The 23,645-nt window shown below is 29.7% G+C and overlaps 1 protein-coding gene across 1 annotated transcript in view; it reads left to right on the top strand.

Annotated features, from left to right (window-relative positions):
* Positions 1 to 23,645, top strand: part of LOC107452080 (thymocyte selection-associated high mobility group box protein TOX) — a 215,809-nt gene that overhangs the window by 540 nt on the left and 191,624 nt on the right. The gene's annotated exons all lie outside the window — the stretch shown is intronic.

Here is a 23,645-nt window from a genome sequence, read left to right as displayed (position 1 = left end):
TTTGTTCTGCGGCTTACGAAACAACAATCCATCGCAATCACTTAGTAACAAGCACTATTTTTTTTTCTTTTGAAAAAAGTAACTCTTAATATTCGGTACTGTATGTTAAAAAGTATGGCACGCCAAACATTTTAACGAAAAAAAAATTTTTGATTTCAGCAAAACCTACACATATCAACCCAAAAATGTAGCCACTACATAGGGGAAAAAAATTTAATTGAATAATTATCAAAAGTCAATACTTGATTGTTTCCCTATTGTTTGTAGAAAACGTAATTCTGAAAAAAAATTACATCTAGCGTTTCATGTGCACCAATGCTTTTAAAAGAATCCCCTCCCTTTACGTTTTTCATAAATTTTTTGTGTTAAATTCTGCTACTCGTTCCTTAAAGATTTCAAATCCAATGACAACTTCAACATTCTTGAAACCTCAATTTCGTAGAATTTGAAGTGTGAACTAGTGCACGACTTTTTGCTTAAAAAAACAGTTAAGATCATATGAGTAAGGACACTAAATTTTTTCCCATAAAGTTTTGATACTTTCTGTTGATCTATTTTCTTGATTTACAACCCATTTGGTCCATTAAAACCAATACTGCACCAAGGTAACTCATAAACTCGACGATCCTGACAACTGGAACATCTTTTGGTTCATTTATTAAACTAAGCCAATAATATATGTAAACAATGAGATCATCTCATTTCCATGCTTCGATGTGCATGCTTACAGTTCTCCCAGTTTCATTAGAACACGTTATTTTACCCCCTTTCTATTTTGAACTGAGTTTTCAAGGACTCATTTTTTCCTCTTGTTGTCTTTTGTTCATTACTTACAGCATTAAATTCTTCTATAAGTTGTGTTTTTAAAGAGTCCATAGCTTGAAACAATAATTTCTTAAAGATGCTTTTTTTTCCAACCTCCCTTTTACGTGAAGAACACAGGGAACCTTTTTGCTTTTTACCATGGTAAAGGAATACTAAACCATCACTCCAGTTTTTCGAATCTTTGTATGCTTATTTTAAAGATAAAATTTTCCATTATTATTATATAACATAGAAATTGTTCAATCGTCGAATTCAATGTTGTAAAACAAATTTTAATATCATATACTGTTTTAAATGCATGTTGAAAATAGATTAATTGAGACGTGATATCAAAGTTGTTAAGACACTGAGTTGCGGATATAAAGATTTTGGGTTCGATCCCAGGTGGAGGCTTGAGAACCAACCAATTTCATATCGATGGGTATCAGCTTGTCTGGAAAGTGAAAGGCTAGTCTACGATGCCGTAGGTCTTATAATCTTAACCTCCGTAATCACCTTAGCCAACAACTGGCTGTTACAAAAGTGCTGAGGTTTTAATAGAATAATTAAACCATGTGCGAGAATAGAACTCATATTTCGTTTTCTATGCCCTAGAGCTGTGTTTCCCAAACTTATGACTTTTGTGTACCCTTTCTAAATTTTTCGTAACTCTGTGTACCACTAATAAAAAAATAAATGTATTTTTTAAGATTTTGGTACAAAGTTTTGTAGATACTAACCAGCGATCCGTATTCTATGTTAGGGATAAAAATTATATTTATAAAAATTATCAAAATAAGTATAATTTATTACAAACCTTTACCATAAAATAATTGCACAAAAGTTAAAACTCACAACTGGCAGTTGACACCACTAATTATTAACTGTCAACTCAGCAGAAAATAGCCAATAAAAAAATACGCAATCGTAAATTTTCATGGCTAGCTCTGTTTTTAAATAAAATTTTATGACGTTTTCGTTTGTTGCAAGATATTTCGCATAAGAACGCGTAACCCCGCTAAACTGTTCCCGTATCCCTGAGAGTACGCTTACCACACTTTGGGAAACACTGCCCTAGAGTCTAGTGTATAGAATCTAGGTCTTACTTATCGTTTTCTATACCCTAGAGTCTAGGGCCTAGACCTAAAAGAGAACTGAAAATATAAATATGTAACTTTTCCTGAAAATGCTTGATTGATTATTAACATTTATATGATATCAAAATAATAAGCGCCATGCAATTTCTTATGGTAAGAAATATTTTTATCAGAACGTTTAATTGTAAAGCATATGAATTATGCATATGAATTATGCATATTAAAAATTGATTATCTATAAGAAGAAGTTAAATTAAAAAATTTCATTACAAAATTTTTTGCAGCAAAGCACATTTATTTTTTGGCTAATTTTGAAATGTTTGTTCATTTTCCCTCTAATTGTTAAATATAACCTTTTTTTTATTAAAAAAGTGAAACTTAGCATCAGTAAATTCATTTACGAAGCAATTAAAGTGCGCATTTTCCTAAAAATTAGAAATCGGTTACGAGAAACTAAATTAAAATTCACACTAATAAACTCAGAGTCAGAACTAATCAATTAAATCTTCCCCTCCTAATCGTAGCCAGTAATTCAATAAGAGGCTGGGGGAACAGTTAATTAAAGATAAGCCGAGCGCATTGTTAACTTACAAGATAGCAATAACTGCTTTAAATAAGCTGTTCTATTCAAATGTTGCTCAGATGCAGTGTAATTATAGTTATACAGGGAGATGATTAAATACGGCTTAACTATAACCTAACGTCAGATATCCAGGTTAGAATAAATTACTTGAAGGGATAATGTAATTTGAAGGTGGTTGTACTGATTAACAATTCCTATGAATGCGAAAACCTTGCAAAGAATAGTTATGATTGTTTTGAAATTAGAATGGTTTAAATTTTCGGCGACGGTGAATTCATTTTCTGTTTTTTTTTTATCGTTACATAACAGGGTAAATTAATTCAGTTACAAATGTTTCTCGTATAATCAGGGTTGTTAGTTAAACTTTAAAAGACAATTAACAACAGCAGTTTTTTGAAGTGGAATCGGGCTTTATAATCAGAAATAGAACTCTCATTTTAGACGATTTAGATATCCTTGAGCTATGTTTCGTTGCCTTTGATAATGGTTTTAACTATTAAAATTAATATAAATTTGAACTAGGCTTAACAAAACCGAAGTGACTGGAAGTTAAATATAATAAAATGATTAAATGCAATTGACAGATTCATTAAAATTTTATGAGAGCACATAAGTCTTTATTGCGCAACTAAAAACGAATATGGCTTTTATAAGAGTTTGCATGAGTAGTTTTTCAGATCCATGAATGTTGTGTTATCAGCAATGTCAACCATCATCTAAAGAAGAGAAAATTAGGTTTACATGTCTTATATCTTACGGAAAGGGAATTTAATAATTGTTGCGCTACATTACTACCCCACCAGAATTTTATCTGTTATCTAATTCGTCGAATGGATACCACTAGTTGATTCGTTGTTGTTTTGAAACAGGCCGGGAGAGCTGTATTACGATCACAGTTGTGAATGTGCTCGCTCCTGTGTTGAAATTAGCAGTAGATTGTGTATATGTTCTAGTGGTGCGTGATCGAGACTGGGCAGCAACAGTACGAGGAGGATAACATCGCAGTCACAAATACAAAATCAACAGTCCAAGTTGTACCATCCTTCGAAGTAGGCATTACTGTCAAGATAGTCGTATTCAGTTTTCGGTTAAGGTCGGTAAGAATACCGACGATGTATACTTTCATCTATCAAAAGGTACCCAAGATAGTCGCAGTCATTTCAGTTGGCCGGGGTGCCTGAGGGCCGGAATGGCCCTTTATCCCTTTATCATCAGGTGAAGATCGTAGAGGAGGAAACCTTCTGGTCCTTGTTGCCTAAAAATAAATGTAGGAATTAATAATTGGCCCATTACCCGAGTAATTATCATCATGTGAGATGAACTTTGAAAATACATGATCATAATACAGCTCTCCCAGCTTCTCAAACAGCAATGAATCAACTAGTGATATCCGCTCATCGAATTCTATCACAGCTATAATTATTTCGGGGGAGTACTGTAGTATACCTACCGCTACAAAAATACAATTGCAATTCACTGGTATATTAGACATGTTAGCTCGATTCTATGTTGGGGTACCTTTTCATAGATGAAGGTTGACATTGTCGACATCTACTCTCTCCACACATAGATATATAAATAGTAAAAATTATACTTCCTGTAGGAAATTAGTGAGTACCATAAGACAACACAGTCACGTTTCAACGATACATCACAACACATAAACATCACATCACATCTACTATCATGCAACATATAACGCTTATTTATCTGTCAAAAAAGTTCAGTCTGCATTCAATACCATTCAAATCAAATTGATTTTAGTCAATGCCTTATGTACATTTATTTTTCCCCATTTTCATATATTCATATCGACCATCGTCCTACTATTGCCATATATAAAAATTATTTTCACTATATACTCTCTATTGACTTAAAGCTGAAATGGTCAATGTTGCATCACTTGTAAAAAAGAATCGAGAAAATCAGATAGAATCAGGAAAAAAATCAAGTTAATATATGTTATATACTAAGGAATGGGAGTTTAATAATTGTAGTGGTAGTTACGCTACTCATCAATCCGACAAGAGGATTGAATTACTTGGCAAATAATCGACCACTATCAATTTCCATAATGAACCAATAAAGAGGATTGAAACTTACGTATTAAATAAATGAGCGATCAGTTTGAAACACTAAAGTCATCTACACAATTTTGTTATGTGATGATGCTATATATATATATATATATATATATATATATATATATATATATATATATATATATATATATATATATATATATATATATATATATATATATATATATATATATATATAATAATAATAATAATAATAACAATAATAATAATAAATAAGTAAATACAAGAAAACACGAAGAAATTTAAGAAAAACAACAAGCACTCTTTTTTGCGGATATAATCGTGTAAGCTGAAGAAAAGATTATATCTTTTTTTCCCGATTTTATTTTTCCGGTTTTTTAAATAAAATTTAATCCATTTTTTTATATATATATATATATATTTATTATATAAACTGTTGTTTGTTATTTTTTACTTATTATTCCACCCCCCCTTTTTTTTCATATGTCTATAATTGTTCTTTGTTTTATTCCTCATTTTGATATATATATATATTATAATATATATTGTAATATATAATATATATATATATATATATATATATATATATATATATATATATAATATCTTTTAGGGTGAATTCGAATTTCATTATTCAAGAAAAAATTTTACTTTTAAGGTAAACAGAAAATTTATTTCCCTTCTAACAGGTAAAAAAACTAATCATTCATAGTTCTATATCTAAAAGAGAATATTCTTTTAATGCTTTGTGTTATAGTGTTACCTGAATTAAAACCGTCGAGTGGGAGGGGTTGTTACAAGAAACAACAGAATTCTTTTTGTACTCTCGAGTTTTTTTTCTTCACCTCATGGGAATGTCTCATGAGTGTAATGATGCATGTTTTCTTGGGAAATGACCACCCATACTGATCCTTTGTTTAATATGGATAGGGATTTCTCACATAGGTTGTTCTAAGAAATTGATAGTGCTCAATTGCATTTCTACTGGTGAAATCGTGTGAAGCTAAACTTTTTCTTAAATTTCACTTTCAAAAATTATGGTTTACTTTCCTCTAATGTATGCTTACAAAGCAATCAATCATTTTGCAATGCAAAAAAATATCGAATCATTTTTTTGGATTTGGTTGAAAAGTTAGAAGACTTTTGAAAAGCATGAGCAACTAAAAAACCAAGCAGTCAGCTATTACCAATTTTGTTAGTAACCCTCTCTAATTTGTGAAATAAATCAGTTTAGTCCTATAAGTTAATTTTCACTATTTTTTTTATTTACTTCTACAGAATTAAAAAAAAAAAGAGTGCTGAAAAAAAGTTCACTTCTTAAATTTCGTCTGAATTATAATATTTTTATCTTATTTCCTTTATAACTTTATTTTATTTTTTAAAATAATTGGTTCTATTTATTATGAGAAGAATGAGGGTTATTAATTTGATATAAAGCATAAAAAAATCAAAACGTTTATTGGAATGAAATATATTTTAATTTACATATTTGCAATAGAAATTTAAAATTAGAAAATGCAAATAGATAGTGCACATATAGATAATAGAAAATGTCTGTGTATTGTACGATTTTCATTAAAAAGTTTCGCCGCTGACAACAAATTTTCTGTCCTCCGTTTGAATTTAACGGGGTTAATATACAATGAAGAGCCATTACGTTATGACCACCCTCTATCTATAACAATGGGCCCGCCCAGGATTTCATGATTTCATGCCCAGGAACAATATTTTCATGGGGCACATTAGGACCCATAATCCTCGTAGAACAATCCCTGACGTCTGTAAGCTACTTGAACATAGTTGCAGACCAGGTTCACCCATTCATGGCAGGACAGTTTTTCCTGCGGAGGACGGTGTTTACCAACAGGATAATGCACCATGTCATAAGGGTCGAATCGTCGAGTAACATTCCAATAACTTTCAAGTAATGTCTTGGCCCCCGAATTCACCTGACCTTAATCCAATAGAGCATTTGTGGTCCTAATTGGAAAACCAAATTCGTGCTTCCACGCTACTCCTTCGCAATGTGAGGGAATTGCAGGACCAGTTGGTGAGCGCTTGGTACCAGATAACTCAGACAACCTATCAGCACCTTGTGGATTCAATGCCACGGCGGTTGCTAGCAGTTTTGAGGGCTAAAGGTGGTCCTACATGTTATTAGTAATCATAACGGTCATCAGGTCATAATGTAGTGGCACTTCGGTGTGTATATATATATATGTAATAACAGGGCTACAACCCTGTTATCAGTGTTGTATTTAGCTTGAAATAATTGCAGTCTTAAGCCATCAGACGTTCTAAAAAGGTTTATTTAAATGTAGGCTGGTATTGATAACAGTTCATATCCACACTCCCTAAGGGTAAAGACTTCTGACAATTCCGGAACAGTTTATCAGGATCAAATCATGATGAAAAGGACACGCAAAACTATGAGTTCTTACGTTTTATATCAACACAGATTTGAGGTAAAAAGGCACACTTCATACATTCCTTGTAACCTTACGCATTAAGGAAAATCATTTCTGCTTCCTTATATGGAATTGAAAGAGAGAACGATTCTAAAAATAACTCTTCCTTTAAAATATATATCTATTTATATTTCAATGGTATGTTTTCAGCCTTGAATTCCCAAAATAGAATCTCTCTACGCTTATTCTTTAACAAAGACATTTTAGTATGGTTAAAGGGGGATTTTAACTAATATTTTTTATATATTTAAAAGCAAACTACCTAAAAACGAATTTTCTGATTTTTAAATAATATTTGCATTTAGTCAATTTTAGATCACGGGTAATTTCCCCCCCTTTTCATTACAATTAAGAAGAAAATTATTCATAATTTTTTATTCTAATTCGAAACCTTCATTCAATGTTTATTTGAACTGTTGATAGTTACTATTAATTTAAAAACTATTATCGAATAAATAGCTAGAGGGGAGTAAAAAGTTAATAATTTGCGTTTCAAAAAGTTTTTTAATCAATGTTTAAGCTAAATAGTTGATTTATTTAGTCTAGCCGTAGTCAAATTTTAACTACGCCTTCTTTAAAAATCCGTCAATTTTTCTTTTTAAACTTATCAAATGGTAAATTATCTCTACATTTTATAAAGACTTTTTTTTCCAAACATCAAGCCTTTTTATATAAGCTGAACTCAAACGTGAAATATGACTCGGTGTGGATGACACTTAAATTAGGTTAAGCAAAATAATAAAGTATTTATTAAGTAAATAAAATAAATGAATAAATAAGTAATTAAAATAATTAAATGAAATAAATATATATAAAATAAATGCCTGTGAAGACCTTGCCTAAATAAGGTGTAGATTCGTATATTAGTGAAAAATATTAAGTTTCATAAATTTTTAGTTGTTAAGCAAAAGAGTAAATAATAAAGTATTTATCAAGTTAATAAAGCAAATTAATTAAATTACTAAATACAATGAATAAATAATTAACGTAAATGAAATAAATAAATACCAAAAATAAATTAAAAAATCAATAATTTGTTTATCATGTAAGTTATATGGTACAATTACTTGTCGTGCAATTTAAAATTTATCGCTTATTCATTAGTTTTACTTCGCTTATTCATTATTCATTAGTTTCAAGAAAAGCACACGTTCGCATGTTTGTAAAACAACCAACATAAAGAGCACCATACTTATCTATCACCCTTAAAACTGGGCAAAAAGGGTAGCTTAAATTGAAAATTATTATTAATCAACATGAAATTTAGATATTGCTTATTTTGTCTTAAATAGCATAATAAGTTGCCCATACTGAGCCGAAATAGAAAGAGCAATATCGAACTTATGCATTAATTTATTACTTTTATTGGTAAGTATACGTTCGCATGATTCGAAAGACAATTGATATGAAGAATATTTTACGCATATCTATTATCTTTAAGATGAGGCAAAAGATCATGCTAGTTGCTTCCATTGAAACAAATTATAAATCAGTCTAAAATTTTAAAATTGCTTATTATGTGAGTATATGGTTCACGGAGAAAAAAAATCTGGCAAATTTACCGTACTGTGTGGTAATGACATTTCTGGTTGTTGTTTTTTTTCTAAAAAAGAAAAAAAAAACATAATGTTGGTAATAAGACCAAAGTATACGGTATTTATAAACTATTCATTTGGTAATTCTGGTTTTTAAAATTACAATTCTTGCTGCCAAGCATTTCGCTAAAAACACATAGCTGGAATATATCTATAACTCACTAAATGGTTTCATGCCGTGTTTCCGAAGTTTCATGAAAAAATTACGCAATTTCGCCACATTAACTAAATTTTATCGCATAAAATGACACCATATTTTATGGTTAATTATTTATAAATCATTGCCAAAGTATTTCGGTAAAAATCACCGAGCTTTTAGCTGCAGGCCAGAAAAAAAGGTAAATTTTACCATATTCTGATAGTTTTAACCAAATTTTTTTCTTTAGTGTACGTAATATCGTTCTCAGGGCCCGACTTGACCTAATTGGGGCCGGGGGCAAAAACTTCTTCGGGGGCCCCGTCTGTTTCACTACTTCAGTAATGAAGAACCGGACTTTATGGAGGTATTTAAATTTTTCACCTCTTTATAAGTATATATAACAAGAAAATTGACTAATACCTAAAAACTAGCTATAAAGTGTCCCCCTTTAATGGTCTAAAGAAATATCATTCTGTCCATTTTTTTGATTTTCGGACAATTCTATGTCCATCATGCCGAATGCAGTTTTCTGATTGTTAACTTTGTCATCTAGCTGCGAAAGATTCATATCCTTCCTGACATTAGGGCGAAATTCAGCTAAATTTTCTCACTTAAAATGGCTCACCCAAGCCAATCAGAAGCCTGCATTTTTGAAAACATATCACATTTTGCGATATGTAAAAATACAGCATTTTGATTGGCTAAATTTTTCCATCTTAATTGCAAAAATTTAGCTGAATTCCGCCTCTAGAAAGCCCAGTCATGGATTTAGAAAATATAGATTAATGAAGAAGCAAACATAAAACTGACAGATTACAGGGTGGAATTCAGCTAAATTTTCTCACTTACGATGGCTCACCTGAGCCAATCAGAAACCTGCATTTTTGAAAACATATCACATTTTGCGATATGTAAAAATACAGGATTTTGATTGGCCAAATTTTTCCATCTTAATAGCAAAAATTTAGCTGAATTCCGCCCCTAGAAAGCCAAGCCATGGATTTACGAAATATAGATTAATGAAGAAGCAAACATAAAACTGACAGATTTTTTACTGTGCTGATATTTCGTTTTAAAAAAAAGTTTATTAAGGAAGGAAACGTAAAATTAACTTTCTATTCGATTTGGGGAGCCCCCTCTGAAGTGGGAGCCAGGGGCAAATGCCCCGTATGCCCTTGCCTTAGCCAGGCTCTGATCGTTCTGTTACATACTAAGCGTAAATACCAAGAGCATTATTAAAATTTCATGCTGATTCATATTACATATCATATTGATTCATGTAATGAAATTTTGACATTGTCTATTCTGTACATACGTAGTACGTAAGATCGTACTTTACAAACAGCTCATACATAGAAAAAGCACAATGAAATTCATGCGGTCGGAAAGACTATGTGTAAGAATAATTATTTTCATATCCATATTAAGAATTGAGCATAACTGTATTTTCTAATTTATATAATTCGCAAGACAAGTTTATATCATTTTTATGGAAATTGCATTGTTTAAAATGGGGAGAAAGCATTCGCCTTCCAATGAGGTGAACAGGGTTCGAATCCCAGCTATAGCTGCTTGATACGAATTCCGTGTACGGCTTGCACGGATCACAGTGCTGATGTATAATATCCTCAGTAGCAGACGGATCATGGGCTACAGTCTCATTGCCATCAGGCTAGTCTTGGGAGGTTTTCGTGGTCTTCCTTTCCATGTAACGCAAATGTGAGTTAGTTCCATCAAAATGACCATCACGAAGGCAAATTTCTCCCAATACTTGTTCCAGGAGTTCTCGTGTCTTCTGGGTTGGGTTCAAGACTACTGAGTTGAACATTAGTAGTTGTAAAGCCGAAAAATAGGGTGGGCTGTTTAACAACGGTTATAAAACCTCAAAAAAATTATAAAAATGTGAATACGTGCCCTGAAAACTTAAAGAAAATTAAATTTTAAGTACGTAATTAAATTTTAAGCTTGTTGAGAAACATAAATAAAACTGTCGTAAAAAACGTATTTTATATATTCTAAATTAAATCTTATTTATTGAGAAAAAAACTTAGAACTTTTTTAACAAATTAATAATAAGCAGATATTCACACATTTTAAATGCATTTTTTTTTCAGTTTAATATCCTTTAAATAATCTAAAACTAATTTCAGGTTTCTAAAAAGCTTAACTATTAAAATTTGATATAGTTAAGACTACTTTAGTTTTTTTTTTAATTTCATGACAAAGTTTTAGGCGTCAAAAAATAATTTTATGATGTCTTTACGATTAATAGCTAAATGATTTTACTTAAAGTGTTTAAAAAGGAAGTGTAAGAAAAAATTTGCATTTAAATTATTCAAATTTATCGCGTCTGAGAAAAGGTTTTACGAAATAAGAGTAGGATTAAATTGGAAATGTGTGTTTTTTCTCCGAACAACTATGAATACAGCTTAGAAGTTTTAATTTAATATAACCAGTGGCAATTAGTTTTTGTTATTTTCGCGTTTTACTCCTTAATATTTTGCATTTACAGAAAATTTATATATATATGTATATATATATAGATAAATTTTCAAGAAACAATTTAATATATATACTCAAATTCAAGAAATTGCTATAAATTAAACTAAATAGTATTTTAAAATTGTTTTTATTTTGCTATTTTTTTATGATCGGTGTTGAACTATTCCAAGTATACCACTTTCATTGTTCAACTCAGTGACCTTGCAATTTTCAACTCAACGCAGAAGCCAAGGAAACTCCTGGATCAAGCATTGGGACAAATTGGCTTTTCGGAGAGAACTTTTTTTATGGAACTAACTCACATTTGCGTTTCATGAAGAGGAAAACCACGAATACTTATCACGGATAGCCCGACTGCTGGGAGATTCTCACCCATGATTCGTCTACAACTGAGGATATTTCACGTCAGCACTGTGGTCGGTGCGAGGCGGGAGCAGAATTCGCATCAACCAGCCACTGCTAGGATTCGAACCTGGATCACCTTCAAGGGAGACAAACGCTCCATCCTCTGAGCCACCGTGACTCTTCATTGTTTTATTGATTTTATTCTTGACCGTGTTTCGTGTTCTCAACGGAAAGGGGCAGTATTTCAAGAAGTTATTTTAACTTCTGGTAGAAGCTTTGCTTGTATTGATCTCAATTATTTACGCCATTTCATTTGCAAGTGGTCCTGCCTTTGTTGCACTAAGTTTCGAAGCAATAGTTCATCTGAAATTATGACATTTTAATTCCGTAACGACACATCACGCCGAATTCAATATAATAAGAATTTAAAGAGAAGAGGCTGGACTCTGTCAAGTCATAGTGTAATTTGTTCAAACGATTGCAGAAGGAATGTTTACATTTAAAAATATATTACCGATTAAATAGGATAAGTTTCAAATTGAGTTAAGCTCTAAATGGAACTCCAATAACGAAGTAATGCGCAGACGCTTTCAGAACTTTCCCATTTCTAAATTGTCTGCCTTAGTTTTATATTGGTTGAGTAACAAGTAGTATTAACATCTCTGTCTTTAGTTATGTCTTATTAATTTTTCAGCTTGCGAATTTTGTAAACTTGAGGAACAAGCATGTTATTATAATGAAGCGTAGTTACAAAAATTACCAAAAAAAGCAATAAAGTTTTAAGAGAAGTTTGTCTCTCATTCTTATGCAGAAACACGACATGAAACTAAAATTCAGAAAAACTCAGTGTCCGGAGAATATGCAAACAAACCTGGAACGTCAAAGAAAAAAATATTGGGTTTATAATTTGCCCCAAAAAATCCATCATGATCCAATATAACTTACTGGTTACCATCATGATTTTCCATCACAAGCCATCTACATTGAAATTGACTCAGCTTTACGTTGGGACAACACAAAATCCCAACATAGTTTGGATTTTGATGGATAAATCATATTCCAATTAAAAAAATCATATTCCCTGATCATTTCCCCAACAACAGTACCCAAGCATCATGCCTATTAGGGTCCACATGGTTTAGAAGTGGGTTACCGACATGGATTCACATGGTTTATCCATGTGGGATCCATACATATTACCCCCTGCTATACAATTTGGAAAAACCAATATGGAGTCCATGTAGATTATTCACTTCTTTACCATGTGGCAAGACTCATATGGGGGCACATGTGGATTTCACACTTCTTTCATGTGATCCCCTGGCAAAAATATCTAGATGGGACTCACTTGATTTACTGATTTAATTATATGGGTGGAAAAACGTGCGCTCTATTCATAAGGACATATAATTTACTCTTATGGGTTCTTGAAAAATATTGCCCATGTTGTATAATGGAAATGCAAGATTTACCAATGTGAAGGTAATTGAGAAGCCCGGTAGGAGATTCTGAAAGGAAAAAAAATATTTCAAGAATTGTATGTGGCCTAGATGGCTACCTCAGGTAGCCAATAGACTACTATTGGCTACCTGAAAGAACAATGTATCTTTAGAAGTTATCAAAATGGGTCTTGGAATTAAATCTAGTTCAAAACCCGCCGGATGAAGAATCCCCATGTATTAATTGGTTATTGGTGCACGTTAAATCTGTTGGGTTCACAAAGAAAATCCTCCAAGTTGTCTTACGAAATCAATACCATTGGGGGTACTGAATTGGAAATTGATCATTCTCTGGTTTAGATCAAAATTACGAGCTGTGAATGGAGTATGATTGGGTCTTCCTTGTAAAACGGGCTGTGACGTGTGTGTGGCTGAACTCGTACTCTTGGCCATAGAAGGCGCCTCTGAAAAAACAAGAAAAGTACACTCTGTCTTAAAAATTCCCTTGATTTCAAGCAGGCTTGCTAATTGGCAAGTGGAACAAGAAACACAACAACATCATTTTTGAAATACTAACCCATTCCACTATTTTCATTTGTCCATTTACATTTTCATTTTCTTCAAAATTAGATTGCCTCCCCTTTTTATGGTCAATAATTTACTTTAAATATTGGTTTGCGAAATATGTAACTTATCGTTTAAATATATTAAAATAATTCTCCCTGCAACTTTTTTTTTAATATGCGTAAATATTCATAATCTGATATTTTAGTCAAATAAAATTCTTATGCGAAAGGTTCTAATTTTATTCTAATTGCATTCCGAAATTGAAAAAGATATTTTATTAGAGCGAAAATTAAACTCTAATTAAAACGCTTCAGTTTTTCTTTAAGACTTAATTCCTCATTTAGTAATGAGACAAAAAGAACGAAAAGAACCTTTTTTTTTAAGATCTAATTACATTAAATAAAAGTCTCGGCGCTCAAAAATCAATAGTGAAAAAAACGAGAAAAACCATCCTCATTAAAAGTATTTTCAAATTCAAATTAAGATGACGCTTTTAAACAGATAGTAATCCAACAGTGGTATTAATGTAACAACTTTTTAATTTTGCAAATAAAAAAACGCGATATTGAGGCAGTTTTTATTCTTCATTTCTTTTATTAACATTCATTAATTTTTTATAACTTTTTCCAGTTTCTTTCGTTCTTAATGAGGATTGAATGAGTTAATAATTTTTCAGTTCGCGAAATAATTTTGTTCGCGAAATATAAAAGCTTTTCAAATTAACTGTCATAACATAAATTTTTTGTGACGGCATGATCAATTGAAATATATTATTCTCATTAATTATTAAATGTTTTAATATATTTGAAGAATTTATTGTTTTAATTAAAAAAATAAGCTACAGCTGCATTCTAGTTTTTTTTTAAAAATCGAATAAGATTTAAATATGTTTTATAAAAAATCCTTATTATAGCGTTAACATTTATTAAAATAATCATACTCTTATAGCGATAAATAAATTAAAAAGCTTGAATTTCAAAAGTAATTAAGTCGAAAACAATTAAGGGATATATGATGTAAGTGACAAAAGTGTACAATAGTAAATGCTATGACAAAAATATCCAAAAAGTAAAACATTTCAAAATTAAAACGGGGTAAGGGAAATTGTCCTTCATATTAATGATTTTAAATTATTAAATATTTACTAACATTTATTTTATAAATGCATATACCTTGATCTTTATTTATCTAATTTTATTTTATTTATTTCCTTCTATTGCCTTTCAGTAATCCCGTTAACCAGCTATTCTACAGTGCGCAAAAGAACGGACCACCTAGAATAACTTTTGATATAATGATCGGATCTTCACGTTCTAGCACTTCTTAATGGCTCGAAAAGGTGACTTCAAATATACTAGTTATTTAGTGCAGTCGATATTTTAGGTTTCGAAATCTGACGCAAAAATGTACTTTCTCTGAATAAACATTTTTTTTTTTTTACTGATTTGGATTTTTCATCCTTAAAGTATAGGGGGTAGCCTTTAATCTGGGAAATATGGTCCCAATAGTTTGGTCAGGAGAGTGCTCACAAGTGTTAACCCTTTAATATTAATTTTACTTTTTGCATCTTTCGGTATATCTCGAGACATTATTTAATAATGATCAAAAAAATTGTAAAATATACAAATTTTTGCTTCATTTTAAAGAATATACTTTTACATGACAAAATACGAAATTAGAGCGAAATCGGTCGAATAATTCCTGAGAAATAAAATTTTAAGCATCTGACTTTTTTGAAATTCAATTTCTCAGAAACTTTTCAACGAATTTTTCTCAAATTTTGTATTTTACCATGTAAAATTATATTCTTTGAAATGTTGCAAAAATTTGTTTACTTTACAATTAAAAACTTTTTCGACCATTATTAAATAAAATAATAAAAAATAATAAATATTTACTAAATATTATTTTTTGCACGGAATTATCTTTGGACAAACAAATTTTATAATTGCGTGCAAATATTTTTCGATTCGCTTCTAAAGTTCTCGTGATATGGTGAAATACGCAAAAAGTAAAATTAATATTAAGGGGTCCAAACTTTGGATAGCTCTCTGACCAAACTATGAATACCATATTTTCCAGTCTGTGACTGTTTTGGGGGTAGCCACAATCTATGACTTATATTAGATTGGGACTATATTGGGGTCTATTATATATATAACTCCCTATATTTTGTTTATTCAGAGAAAATACGTTTTTGTGCCTCATTTCATAACTTAAAATATCGTCTACACTAATTAATTAGCATATTTGAAGTCACTCCCTCGAACCATTAAGATTGACTCCTAGAACGTGAAGATCCAATCATTAGATCAAAAATTATTCAGGGTGATCCATTTTTTTGGCACACTGTACCTCGGATTTGCAGCTACCAATATTCAACTCCGTAGCCCTATAATTTTAAATAATTCTCAAAAAAAAGGGAAGCTTTTGATCAAGCTTTGAGGCTGCATAATTTTCATAAAAAAAGATCTGGGGAGCATTTTTTTTTCTGTGGCATGAGATTTTTTTAACACACTTTATAAACTTTCGAATCGCTGATTTCAAATAAGCAATAAATGTCTCACTCAAAACTACTGTTTTTTAATGACATTTTAGTCTATTATTTAATGAATTGTACGAGATTAAAAGCGTTATATATAGCAGAGAGTTGCGAGAATGTTACGACAAACTTCTTGAGGCGTTAGGACATCAGGAATAAGATTGATAAGGAACTTATGTCCGGAAATTTCATCGTACGAGACTCTGGACACTTTCCTATTATGACCTTTGTTTCTGCAGCAAACAAAGAAATAGTTCACAAAAGGGAGGAGTCTCTAGAGGCGTATGACGACATTTCCAGGTATGAGCACCTATGCAATTTTAATTCGATGGTGGGCCCTAACTCCTTTAGTTAGAAGTTTATTTGAACATTTACGCGACATCTTGTAACATATAACGTTTTTAAACTCGTACTTTCCGAAAAAAATTTATTTTTTAAGCAAAATGTTATTTCAAAAAAAGTTTGTAGTTTTAGGATTGAAACTAATGTCGTATTTGAAACCCTTACACCCAAATTAGACAAGATCAAGTATTTCTATAAATGCAACAAAAAATTTATTCAAAATTTATTCCTATTCATGGAATACATGAAAAATAATATTATGAAATAGACGAATTTAATGCATGAAAGGGATACGTATGTGCGTTACATGGGCAGGAAGATTGCGAAAACCTCTCACTCTCAGCACAACGCCAAGTGGTGTAAGTTTTGAACTCAAAATCATCATCAGAAATATTTTGGATCAGCACTAAAATTGCTGTGAATCGGAAGTAGTGTACGGAGCGCATAAATACCTCCAAGATTCGAACCTGGGTCATTTATTTAGAAAGAAAGCCCTATATCGACTAAGCGAATCCATTTTTATTTGTTCTTCTTTTTTTTGCATTTCTTAATGAAGAAGAAATTAGTGTTCTCACTCATAAACATGCCCTCTAAATATATTTGGTTTAAAATTTAGCAATTTCTAATACAAATTTATAATGTTAGCTCCGTTGAAATTAGCTACAAGTTAAGAATTTAGTAATTTCTTACATACATTTATAATATTTGCTCCGCTGAAATTAGCGTCATCATATTATAATAGAGCTACGTCAGAAAAAAAATGAAGAATGTATAGCTTGATTACTATTATATTCTTCAAAATGTTTGTTATTTGCTTTATTTTGTTATGTGTACTAATGTACAATTTCTGAATCATGCATTAATGAAATAAACAGGAAATAATCCCTATTAAGTGAAACGACAGAAAGAAAGCTAATTACATAGTGTTCATATTTTTATTCAACTTGATGCAGCCAGAAACAACGAAATAAAATCTTTATCATCAATATTACAATAAAGAAAACATTAGAAAAGATAATTGTTTTTTGAGTAACGTAGATGGATAAATCTTTCCACATCAATAAACTAATTCTCTTAATTTTAAATGAATCTAGAAAAAATTAACAAAAAAAACTTTCATTATTTATCATTTATTAAAATAAATAAATAGTATCGTTTAATCTATTTTTTGGAGCAAAGAATAATTAAAGCAGTTATAAATTATAAAATTACCAACTAAATAGAAACCCAAACTACAACTAAATTTTTATTATTAATAGCATTTTCCCGTGGTGATGGTAAAATGCAAAATATTCTGGATCAAATTACGGAATAAAGTACCGGCTGTTTGAGTGCATTATCCTTAAAATCCTCTTTACCATAAAATCCATCTTTACCGTGAAATATTATACCAAATGTATATAATTAGGGGGATTCAGTTTTTTTTACTGCATTTATTACTGCAAAAATTATGGTATATCAATTATTTATTCCGGAACATGTTCATATGAAAAATAATTTTACGGTAAAAAGCACCATGGATGCCAGTAATTTTTATCGTAATTTAATTTGGCATTGTTTACAATAAATGAAAATTTTGGTTCTCATTAATTTCTTTTAGATTGATTGCAATAAAAATAATACTAACAACTTTTTTTTAATTTTTTGGAGATGAAATACAATGTAGCGTAGACAAGAGGGTCTTGAAATTTTTGTGAGATTTCAATAAAAATTTTAACGTAAAATATTTCCCCTATTTTAAGTCAAATATTTTTTTAAAAAATTCGAAAACACAAAACGTCTGCACTTATTTATGGCCTTTTAAAAATAATAAGCACCTAATTTAATTTTTTTAAATATTGTAGAAAAAATTTTACGTTAGTCTAAATTATAATGAATAATATTTCCCTTTCTATAACAACATGTTTTTAACTTTTGAATCCTAAATCTAATGCGACGCAGACAGAGAGAAATTAATCGATATTTTTCGTTCGACAGCGTTATAAATATTTTTAATTGAAAGTGATGTTTTCCGACGAAAAATAAATTGGAAATAATTTTTTTATCCAATCATCAGAAAAGCAAAAAAAAAGAAGTCCTTTATTTTCTCCGACAACTTTAATAGAAAACATCAATTAATTTCTTTTTATTAAAAGTCTTTTAAAAATGACAAATCCGATTCGAATAAATAATTAAGTTACGGCAACTGTCAGACGCAATTTTCTTCCCACAATTCCCGATTTTACATTTAATTTTGTTGCATTAATAAATTGATATCTACTGTTACAATTACAAGAAATTAATCATCTTTTAATTTTTCCATATAACGGTAGCGATTTTAGTCTGACGGAGCATAAAAAAACATTTCAGCGCCTAATTCGATCACAACGAGAATCAGTTTTTTTTTATATTAATTTAACTCACCATCTTCCTTTAATTCCTGTTCATTATTATTTTTCTAATTCCACGCAACGAACTCGATTTAATTTTTTTTTTCGTTTTCTTCGTTGGAATGGAATGAATTTTTTGTACTCATTAGAGTTACTTCTAACAGGAATCGATAATAAAATAATTATTGTGCTTATTCGACGGTATTTTATTCAATTAAAGAACCCCCTTTGCTTCTTCTTTAGTAGGCACCTTAACTCTTAGAACTTTTTAATTACATGTAGAATCGTTCGAAGAGTACATCTTGCCTGGAGCATATATTCCTTGAATCTTTCGAATGGTGCCCGCTGAAGAATGTAGCTATTTCAAAATTAATTAAAACGTAACAGCCCTATGCGTAGCACAAGTAAGCAATCTTGCAAGAAGTTACACAGACCAAGTTGTTTAATATTCCAAGCAAGAATTTAAGGCCCCTGGCCACTTTAGATATGAATAAGTAAGATTTTAATAGTAACTGTTGCCACTTTGTAAGACAATAACTTTATGGAAAACAACAAAACACTAAGGCATTGTAGCATGAGAGTCAAAAAACAAATTTTATAAATGATATATCAATTCAGTTATATATATATATATATATATATATATATATATATATATATATATATATATATATATATATACGTTTTATTTACTGCGCATAAGCTGAAAGTAAATAGAACTCATAAAATAAGTTCAAAATGTAGAGAAAACATGGGAAAAATTGCAGGGGGAAAAGGAAAATAATAGTAAAAATAAAAAATTATAAAAATCCGGGAAAAATCCAAAAATATAAGATATAATATTTTCATCAGCTGACACGATTATATCCGCAAAAAGGAGTTCTTATATATATATATATATGTATATATATATATATATATATATATATATATATATATATATATATATATATATATATATATATATATATATATATATATATATATATATATATATATATATATATATATATATATATATATATATATATATGTATATATATATATATATATATATATATATATATATATATATATATATATATATATATATATATATATATATACATACATATATATATATATATATATATACATATATATATATATATATATATATATATATATATATATATATATGTATATATATATATATATGTATATATATATGTATATATATATGTATATATATATATATATATATATATATATATATATATATATATATATATATATATATATATATATATATACATACATATATATATATTGTATATAGATAGATAGAGAGAGAGAACAAAATAATTTTTTTAATTAATGATAAAAATAATTTTCATGTTTATAAGTTTATGTTATCGAAATAAAAGTTTTAAAAATGATATATCAATTTAGATACATATTTATGTACGTGTATATAACAAAATAAATTTTAAAAAATTAATTATGAAATTAATTCTAATGTCTAAAATATAAGTTTAAGAAAATGATGCATCAATTAATTAAAATTGTATGTTTTGAAATAATCGAAAATAAGTTATGTTTAAAAAAGTAACATAAATTATGGTAATTCTGATTAATGTTAATGTGGAAGAACTGAAAATAAGTTTTGTTTTTTAGTAATAAGTTTATTTAGTCAAATTTGTATCTAACTGTTGTCGAATATCAAAAAACAATTGTCTTAAGTAAATTTAACAGTTACATAACAGAATTTTATAATTGAAAAAAAAATTTACCTTGTGTGATTAAATGAAATGCAAGGTTAAATGGAAAAATTGTTTTTTTTTTAAATGAAAGTTGGTTCGTTAAGTTATTTATTATACTTCTCAAAATGATAACTTAAAACTTAACTTAAAACCAGTGGGTTTTCGAGTTGGCTCATAGTAATAACAAGGGTTTGTTATTAAACTTTCCTAAGATTTTAAATTTCCTTAAAAAAAATTGCCATGTTGACTCTGCAATACGGACAAGGTAGTAATTTTATATTTTTTGTGTGAATATGATTCCATTTTTACTTGAGAGTATGGTTGTTATATTTTAAAACATTTGATTTATAATGAATTTGTCATTATCACACATTAAAAAATTAAAAAATATGTTTAGAATACTAGGATGCATCGAAAACTAAACGTATTTAGTATGGGAGTACATATCAACATTTAAATAATGTAGTTAGTATGCGAGGGCATATCGGCAATTAAATGCACATACAGGAGGCACGATAGGAATTTTAAATATGAGGACACATGAAAAAATTAAGTTATATATTTAATTAAGAAAAAAATAAGGTTTTAGGCTAACATTAAAAAAAGGTTTAACTCTTTGATACACTGCTAAGCTAATAACTTGTTTCCAAGCGTGTCTCTGGAGTGTCTCAAATATGTTCGAGTGCATTTAGGTCCAATTATTTTACCTACCAGTTGAAGCCTGCGACAGCCACTGAACTATGAGGTGTAGGGATCTCATTCATGATGAAGAATTGAAAAGTCAGAGCACCTCTAAATCAAAAACAATACTTCATTTGTCTAGATAGCAATGTTTAGGTTTCTCTCTCAATTTTCCTACCTCCCCAAAAAACCCAGATAAGTGAGATCATGCATTACCACTTACTAAGTTTTGGGTACGATTTATCACAAGGTAGAACTTTCAAGATGTCTGAGTAGAGACCATTTTTGGGCTAGCTTTATTGTACTAATTTAATAACAGAAATTGAGTTGCTAACATCATGGACAGTAGAGGTGATTGTGTCTTTAATGATTTTAAGAATTTACCATCATTTAAAGTATCCTAAATAATCAATATATAAATATTTGGCTTCCTTTTAAAATATTGACTGGTCTGAACGGTGACCCGACGAAATCTGCTCGTGCTGAAAGACTGTTGTAATTCACAAAATAATTGCTTTTCGAAATAAGTGATGAATAAAATGTATTTAAAACTATGTGTCCTATTTAAGAAATTGAATTTGATTGCATATTACAACTTACCCTCAATGAATCCAAGGTTTGGTGTGCCTAAATATTTGCAATAATACGTTGTTTTGTTCTAGCAGTTGATTGAAATTAAAATTGGTCCTTTGTTTAGAAAAAATAGTTCAGTTTCCGTTTCTTAATTTTGAATGTAAACTGATAAAATCTGCTATTTTTGTCAGAATAGTCGTTGTTATTTTTTTAAACATTTGATATTATCATGAAGATAATAATATCTGAACTTTCAGCGTTCTAAAGATAAGAAAATATTATAAATAATGGTTCCCCATGTGTAATTATTTCGTAATACATATTCATCAAGAAAAACTAAGCTTTTTTTTTAATTTTAGAATAATCGTAAAATTTTGAAAACCGTGATTATCATCTCTTTTATAAGTCGTTTTCAGTAAAGAACAATAAAAAAGAACGAAATTGGAGATTGTCAGACGATCTAATCGCGAAGTAAACTTAATTGCTCCCAAAATTATTATCTCATTCTGTGATTATTACTACAGCTTATCCATGTCATGAAGCTAATACAGCAATAAAAAAAAACAGCAAATGAAGGGCGTTATTTTCACAATGGGGCGTCGACGCCCCAAGCGTGATTTCTCACGGACAACGGTCACGATTCGACACAGCACGAATCGAACATCGTGACAATAGGTGATTGGCGCATAAATACTATACTAACATTCTCTTTTTACACCCTCAATGTCAGACTTGTTTGTATAAACATTACAGTGGCAATGATCCTATTGTTAGTGAAAGTTGTAGTCCATGCAGTTTAAGGTAATTGTGCATTAATAAATTTTAACTGAGATAATATCGTTTGATAGCTGTCGATAGAGTGAGATAATAATTTTTTATGATGATTTACGTAAGAATGTAGATAAACCGGTCGTCTGATATTAGTTTTATAGAGAAAAAAAATATTTTTCCGAACATGCAGTACAAGTTATTTTTTTGTAATTATTCGTTATTATAGTAATTATTTTGTTGTTATATGTTATATGGCATCAAGTAAAACTGAAACTTATTTCAAAGGAAGCAAGTTAAGGAATGTTTATGTACTAAATTTATACGCATTATTATGGTAACTCTAACTTCATTTTTCATTAGGGGAAATTGGTCAAAACAGGCGGGGTAGTAAATATTTGAAATACCATTTGCTCCCTATTATTTGACTTATAGTTAAAAAAAGTCAAATACAAATAAAGAAATAAGTTACTAATTTTTTACAATTACAAAAAAACAAATTCTTGGGGATTTCTTTTTCTTTTTTTATTTAATATCTTGCTTTTACCCATTAAGGACAGCATATGGAGAATGAGGCGATTCCTTAGGCCCAAGCTCTTAGTTAATGCGTACTAAAGAGTAAGTAAACATACTAATACGAGATATAAAATGAGAGCACTGCATTCAGATCGCTACCATGTGATCTTGCGCCACTTGAGAACAGTAAAAAATTCTGGATGAAATTACGGCTAAAAATACTGATACTCAGAGTGCCGGTACTTTTTACCGTAAGATCCATCTTTACCAGAACATGTAAAAAGACGAAAAATCTCATAGACCTTAATTTTTACAGTAATATGGACCGTAAAAGCACTGAATAACTGAAATTAAATAAATATTACTGAAAAAAATAACGATATAATATGGATATTACGGATGATGCACCCAAAGTGCTGATACTTTATACCGTAATTTGATCCGAAATCTTATACAATGAGTCATCCCGTTTGATATATGATATGGTGGATCGTAAAAGAAGAATCGCGT

Source organism: Parasteatoda tepidariorum, chromosome 1 (genome assembly GCF_982258835.1).
Source record: "Parasteatoda tepidariorum strain Cologne lab strain chromosome 1, Ptep-v5.0, whole genome shotgun sequence".
In the NCBI taxonomy this organism is placed as follows: domain Eukaryota; kingdom Metazoa; phylum Arthropoda; class Arachnida; order Araneae; family Theridiidae; genus Parasteatoda; species Parasteatoda tepidariorum.
Note: the sequence above shows the minus strand (reverse complement) of the source record. Positions and strands in the feature narration are given on the sequence as shown.